Here is a 7,659-nt window from a genome sequence, read left to right as displayed (position 1 = left end):
CTGTGTATAAAAGTGATGCAAGCAGACACCCAGTGAGGAAACCGCTCCTGGGAAGCTGCAGCATTCCTGGACCTCCCAAGCTTCAAGGAACAACTGCATCTTTCATCCAGGCAGGCAGAGCTGCAGGCTGCCTGGAAGAGGCTGTTGGTTCTCAATCTGCCTCCCAAAACTGCCTTGTCCTCCAGGACATCATGCAAGGTACAGTCAGACTACAGCCTGGGGGTAGACATCTCCAGGAGGGGCCAGGTCCTGCTCCCAGCACTGTTGTGGACTGTAGGGGAAAAGCCACCATCAACCCTTAGAGATGAGTGCTCCTCTGGTGTCCACCATTGCATGCTGTGACCATTAGGCCATACCAGCACGCTCCTTCCAGATGGGATCCCTCCTGCCCTGGGACAACAGGCTCAGCTGGAGTGGCGGGGAGTGTCCTGCTGTCCCGATCTGCCAGGGGATGGACACTTTCCAGGGAGGAACAGGTCTGAAGCTGGCATCTCCCCCTTCCATGTGAATACCCACTTATATGATGCTTCAGTGCTGCGCTGGACCTTGCCCCTTTCAGTACGCCTTTGCCTCCTTGCCTTAACTTCTTCTGATTTGGCTATTTATTTATTTTTGCGGTTATTTATACAGCCTTTCCAAAGCCCTCTGCATGGGAAGAAGCATGCAAGCCTCCATCGGCAGCGTGAGCCCCAGTATCACCCACGCATGAATCCCTCCCCACCACGGGACCCAGACACCTGAAACATAGCCCTAATGGCCTCACGGAGGAGGAAAAGCCACACGGTGGCTTCAGGCTTGGAAAATTTGAGGAGGCCCTCATGACAGCTTCCTGAAGCTGCTGTCAGCTTGCTAAGACGGCATGACAGACTAAACCCTGGTGTCAGACATCACCCGAGCCACCCATGCCAGGAAAGCCAGCCAGGCTGGTTATCTGCAAGCTCTGGCTGTCTCCACGACCAGCTCAGCTCTGCAGCCAGATGCGTTTGCCCTGGCAAGCAAGATGGGCGTTTTAATTAGAGGCTGAATATTTTTAGAAGCAGGAAAACCTCAGTGGAGGCTGGGCAATAAGGATAGGCTGGGTTAGGGAGGGGGAAGAAGTGGGTGAGCTGGCGTTTGCTTGCAGCACTCTGTCTCCTGGAGGGTTATCAGCATCTCGCCCCCCCCTTTCCAGCATGTTGGAAAAACCACAGAGGATTGCTTCCCCCCATCTGCTTCATGCCCAGGGCAGCATGGGACAACCTCCTTCTCTTTATTTGAAAAGATGCACCTTTTGGTACCCAAAAGCTCCTATTTTCTTCTCACCAGTCTGTTGGAACTGTTTCTCCTGGCTGTCAGTTGTCAGCCTACAGAAGTCCCTCGCTGACTGATTATGTGACTGACTTCATAGCAGCAGTAGGTGCCGTCCCTTTTAAAAATAGCTGCTCCTCCGTACATTTTCCATTTTGCAGGAGGTTTTTATTTCCAGCACGTTTGTTCCACACACCCTGGCTTGGTAAGGCTGGAAAGCACAGATGCACTCTTGGCATGCCAGAAAATAATGCTGCATGGCTGGGCATAATCCTTCTGGCTGCCCTGGGATCTGCCTCCTGGGAAGGCGTCGGGGCAGCAAAACCCTCTGCCCCATGCATGTTTCTAAAGGCAGCGGCCGTAGCATTATTCCTGCCCCATTGCCCCTTCCTTCCATATTTGAGTGGACAAGCAGACCTGGGAACCTGATTGAAAGTGGAAAATTGGAGCTAAAACTAGGCCATCAGATAAATCCTTTCCTGTAATAAGCAGGGAGTCGGAGCACCAGCCCTTTATCACAGTCTTTGTCTCCTAGTGTTTGTACGCCTGTGTGTATGCATCCCTCAGCGCCAGAGCACACCCGCCCTCCTCCTGCCCCATCCCAGCCCCTGCGCTGCCTTTCACTAGTGACATTAAAATAAAAGTGGTTCATTCTGGCACAGAGGAGCACCCCAGAGACAGCAGCAGCCCTCTGTGCCAGGCGCTGTGCATCTTCAGAAAACCCCCACCAGCTGCAAGGGGGTTTGGGCAGGGGGATGTGCTGCCACCCTGCCCAGCTCCATGCCCTCCTGTGGTCCTGCCTCCACTCCAGCTGCACCCCTGGGGGATGAATCAGCCTGAAAAAAAAAAACCCAAAGTTTTGCCCCTGAAAACTTTCCCACCACTGTGGTGTTGTCCTTTAACCCCCACCGCTGCCTGCCCGGACCTCTGCGCCGTGTGCTCCCCTCCTCTTCCTCGTTAGCGGTGGATGTGTGTCACGGCGCTTGCTGGTAATTGACTCAGCAGTGCTGGGAATTTGAACCTACATTTCAAAGAGATCGTTAACCTCCTTTTCCTTCTCTTTGAACTGCTTTGCTTTATTGTAGGTTAAAGGAAACATGCGTCGTCTTCCTCCCAGAGCCCCTTTTGTCGGGAGCCCAGCACATTAGAGATGCTGGGTTTTTACCAGCGAAGATGTTGGCGGCGGTGTGCTGCTAAGCGGTGTGTGATGGTGCATTTCGGTGGGATCAAGCTACTCCTTGATTTCGGAGGGGATTGCAGGTAAAGGACTGGTCCAGCGATGCCCAAGAAATTGACAGAGGCACATAGCATCGCTGCCCCAGCAGCACACAAAGGGGTCTCAGCCGACAGAGGACCAAGGAAGAGCCACAGGTTATGGGTCGCTCATCCAGAAACTAGGTTCAAGCCCCTCTACCATGCTGGACTTTCTGGGTGGGCTTGGGCATATGAATGACAACTTTTCCGAGGTGTGCTTCCGCCGGTGGTTTAAGTCACCCTGTGACTGCAGGGCAGCAGGGAGCAGTTGTCCTGACCTTCCTTGCCTTTACCTCAGAGCCAGCATTTGTGCAGCTCTTCATTTTATCAAAGAAGTAAAAAAAAAGAACAGTTTTGAGACAGATCAGTGAGCTGATCCAACCCGTCAGGCGGCCACGCAGCCGCTAGCAGAAATGTACGGCAAGAGCACGGTGCCCTGCACAATAAGCAGAGTTACTCTTCACAAAAATATCTGGACTCTAAGAGCGATGTCTGCATCCATTTTAGGTTCAAAACAGGTGGACTGAAGGCTCCCAAGTACCTCTGAACATCTTGCCTGCTTATAACCCATGCCTCAGCCCTGGCTGGGCTGCTATTTCTTAAAAATAAATAAATAAATAAATAAATAAAATTTTAATTTCTAAGAAAAATTAATTTTTCTTGGAAAACTCTCCTCAGTTAAAGAGTGGTCAGGCATTGGAACAGGATGCCCAGAGGGGGAGGAGTCACCATCCCTGGGGGTGTTCAAAAACTGTGTAGACGTGGCACTTCAGGGCATGGTTTAGGAGGCCTGGGGGTGTTGGGTTGGGGGTTGGAGCTGATGATCCTAGAGGTCTTTTCCAAGCTTAATGACCATCTTATTCTATGATTCTAAGAAGATAAATGTATGCAGGACTGTGAGGTGTTGGACTATCAGATTAGAAAACATCCTAAAAGACAAGTTCATCATCAGCAGAGCTGACACCTGCATTGGTAGGTCTCCATTGACACCCAGGGTCACCATTGGGCCTATGGTCCTAAAATCTTTGCATTGTTAATGATGCTTTCTCAGTCCACATTAGCTATTCTCTTTGCTCCCATGACAGATGCTCTACCAAGCACCCATGAGGGGCTGGAGTATAGTCAATACCTGTCTCGTTCAGTAAGTCTTTGAGAGGAACTATCTCAACACTTTCTTCTCACCACCTGGGACAGGACTAGGTATGATGGGAAGGAAGAGCGTCAGGGATGGAGCAGAGCTCTGGTATGACCCCAAAACTGCATTTGGGGTCCTTCATGGGGCACACACCTCTACGGCTCGGATGAAAGATATAAAGCCTGAAACTCCTTCCAGTCAGTGCTGGTTTTCACCTCATTTTGACTTCTTCCAAATTAACTGCCCATTAATTTGGAAGGCAAGTCTTCCATGTCCTCACAGCTCTACTGTTATCTGTAATTCAAGAAAACCAGGCTGCTGAGTCCCCTTCTGCCAATGATTGTCCTTATATTTTGTAGGACTCGTCCATACAATAACTATCACATCTCAGAAAATCCCTAGATTTCAACTGAGCCCTGCTCACTGACCAGATCTAAGCTCTCAGCTTCAGCTGTTGTGAGGGAGAGCACATCAGTATAAACGCCAGTCAAACATTTACGCTGTTATGTCCTACCTCATGGTTGCAACGATCTAAGTGCATATCGTTACCACAGGTTAGCCAGCATTCATAAAACCTCATTGCATTGATCAAATATCTGAGAATTCACATTAAAACATAAATCAATCCATGCTGCTCCATAACCTTTAGGACATTTCTGAAGAACAACTATGCTACAGTCTTTTTTTTTGCTTTACTGGTACTCACTGCCATAATTTCTTTTATCGCTTCAGTGATTACAAAGCTGAAATAATGGATAGATTTATTTAATGGAAGAACTGAGCATCTCTGGAGGTAATTCTCAGACCTGCTCATCTGCTGACTCTGTCTAAGGTAAGAAACTCCTGAAGAGGGAGTAGCTTTTCCTGTGAGATATGCTGAGGAAAACAGATCCCTGTTTGGGCCTTACCTGCGCTCTCTTTTGCAGGAACACAAGGGGGAAGATTTTCCCCTAATTTGCTACTAATCTTAACCACCAGCATAAAAATTATCCATTTGCCCCAGAAGTGTTTGTTCATAGATTTTTTTTCTCATTTAAATTTTTTGTAAAGTGCTGGTCTTCAAAGAAAACCCCAACCCAACAGCTGCCTGTTTGTCATAGTGCCATCTGGGACCTGCATCCTAGAGACCGCAGAGTGAAAATCCCCTTGAATAAACAGGAAAGGAGGAGGGCACAGAACACATCCCTGCGATAGCCCATGGGAAATGCCTGGGCAATCCACGGTGGCAATTGTGCCACAATGCTATTTTTACCACTGTTTCTTAAATGTCCTGTGGCAGCATCCTCAGCCTCCCAAGACCAACGCTCCTCCACAGCTCAGTTGGTAAGGGTCCTGCCCCAGAGATCTTGCAACCCTAGAAGACCCCCAAAGATGATACTATCACAGAAATATGGGAAGATTAGGACTGTGTTTCAATCAGTTTTCCCAAAGCCTCATCACAAAACTGTTTTTTTTTCCTCAGTCACTTTAGGAACCCACACTGGCTCCATCTAGTCCATGTCTGCTTGCTGTAAGATTGCTCTAATGGTGTGTCCAGCCTTTTGACAGGGCTGGTGGGCTTCTTCCTTTGGAGGCTATTTCACAGCTGGGTTTGAGTTCACCAGTGAGACACCTTTTCACCCAAAAATATTCCCCAAAAGAATATTCTTGTCTCTACTTTTGCTCATCAGCTATTTCACACACAAGCAGCCTGGTCTCCGCTCCACAGGAGGAGTATAGACACTTGGTGATGCCAGGAAAAGAAGTGCTGTTCTGGGAAAGAGCACTACCAAGCTCACGATGGGTTTAGGTTCCATTGCTCTGGTGGGGAAAAAAGTGCTTTTCTGTGGTGGCTCCGCAAATACTGTTTGCTGGGTTTCAGCAGCCCCAGAAGAGCAGTGGCAGGCCCTTTATGCATTGACAACATCCCCCAGTCACAGCCTGCAGTCCATAGGCAACCTTTTTAGGCAGGCAAAAGCTCTGTCTGGAATTACTTCCTGAAGCTAAAATCAGAGCTATAAAGTGTGTGTTGTGTCGGCATCCCAAAGCAGGGTGGAAGGGACCACAGCTGGCAGGGACCCCATCCTAGAGTCACCGAGGGGATATCAAAGTCACCATAACCGCCCCAGCAGCCTGATGGAAACGAGGTCGTAATTCCTTCATTTTCTCTCTTCAAGCCACAGCAGAAGAGAAGAGCCCCAGGACAACCCTTTTGTCAGGACATGTCCTCATTTCAGTGCCACAGATGCCTGCGTTATCTGCTGCAGAAGAGAGGCTGGTTGCCCCGTCTGAAGCAGCAGTTTCACAGGGCAGAGCAGAGCTCTGCAGTTTCTAGCACAGCTCTGGAGCCAGCCAAGCACCATTAGCCTAGTTTTTCATCCAAGCAAGGAAGTCCTGGCTCCTGGCAGGCTTATTAGCTTTGGCACCAAGCTCAGCTGACACCTGGCCAAGGCTTTCTGGCTACAGCTGGACCTGCCTGGCTTCTGTCCCACCAGCTTGGGTCTCTCCTCATAACACTTCTCTACCCTCTTGGTTCAGCATGGCAGAGCAAGCTTGTGTGCCTGCCCAACTGAGCAATGGGGGTAGCTACAGACTTGGGAGTCAGGGGGGTGTTCAGACTCCAAACCTCTTTTTATATCCAAAGATCCCTGAGATTCAAACATTTCCTTGCAAAGTACTCAGTTGTTCAAGAACAGAGACTTCCCTTCCATCTGACGAAGGTGGTGCTGGGCAGCTAGGCACAAGCAGGGATGAACAACTTTTTTCATTTGCTTTTATTGCTTATCTTCCCGCCTTCAAACCCAAGATATATTTGAAAACGTAGAAGAAAGCTGCATGGCTTTTCCCAGGGATTGACCTAATCTCATAAGCACTTGGAAGAGAGGACAAAATCCCAGAAGCTGACAGACTCAGGAGAACCATTACATGGTAGATCTTCCCTAATGGTTGCAAAAATCTACACTCTATTTCTTAGTTCCCTTTGTGAGTGCTAGAGAAAGAGGAAAACAGCCTGCGGCCATGGCAGTCCTGCTGCGCACACACCTCTCTTGTCTCCTGACCTCTTCCAGCAGAGTAGTCCTAGGCAGAAGTACCCTTGGGGTGGCAGAAAGGACTGTCTCTGCTCTAGGAGCCCAAAGCAAGGTGCCACATTGCTGTCCCTGTCACAGTGCCTGCCCCATTGCTGTCCCCATCAGAGCCAGCACCTGCTTGGGCAGAGACTCGTTCCAGTGCTCATTCCACCATACAGCAAAGACACCAAGAATATCTACTTATCCCTCACATCCTTGACTCTGTTCACATGCATATGACATGTGAAGGCCACAGAAACACTCCTGTACATGGAAACGCTTGCTTTCAGCATGGGATGCCAAAGGCTAACAGCATACCCCGAGCTGTTTGCTGCATCCACGTTGCTCTGTTATAGATAAAGCCCAACAACTTGGCTCAAGTCCTAGAACCAGGGGCCTCAGCAGCCAACTCACTCAGGGCACCAGCTTGGCATCAGCCAGATTTACACTTTCTAACAGGAGCAGCAACGGAGATGCCGTATCCTCTCTAAAGAGGCAGATTTCAGCCTTTATTTTGCCCTTCTCATCACAGAATTATAGAATCATGGAGTGGTTTGGGTTGGAAAGGACTTTTAAAGATCATCTAGTCCAATCCCCCTGCCAGGAGCAGGGACATCTATCAGTAGATGAGATTGCTCAAAGCCTCATCCAACCTGACCTTGAACACTTCCAGGGATGGGGCATCCAAAGTTTCTCTGGGCAACCTGAGCCAGCGTCTCCCTTATCATTTTACCCTTATCGTAAAAATCTGCTTCCATATGTCTATTCTAAATCTGCTCCCCAGCCTCTAACCTGAACCTTCCCTAGCTGCAGCCTGAGCAGGTCACTCCTTGTCCTTAGCCCCACAGATGCGGTGACAAGGTCACGAAATTAATGAGTGTCAGGCAACGATGCTGCGTATCAGATGTGTTTGAATTGCTGAGCCCCTGCTGAAGG

This window comes from Phalacrocorax carbo, chromosome 1 (genome assembly GCF_963921805.1).
Source record: "Phalacrocorax carbo chromosome 1, bPhaCar2.1, whole genome shotgun sequence".
NCBI classification, from domain to species: domain Eukaryota; kingdom Metazoa; phylum Chordata; class Aves; order Suliformes; family Phalacrocoracidae; genus Phalacrocorax; species Phalacrocorax carbo.
Note: the sequence above shows the minus strand (reverse complement) of the source record.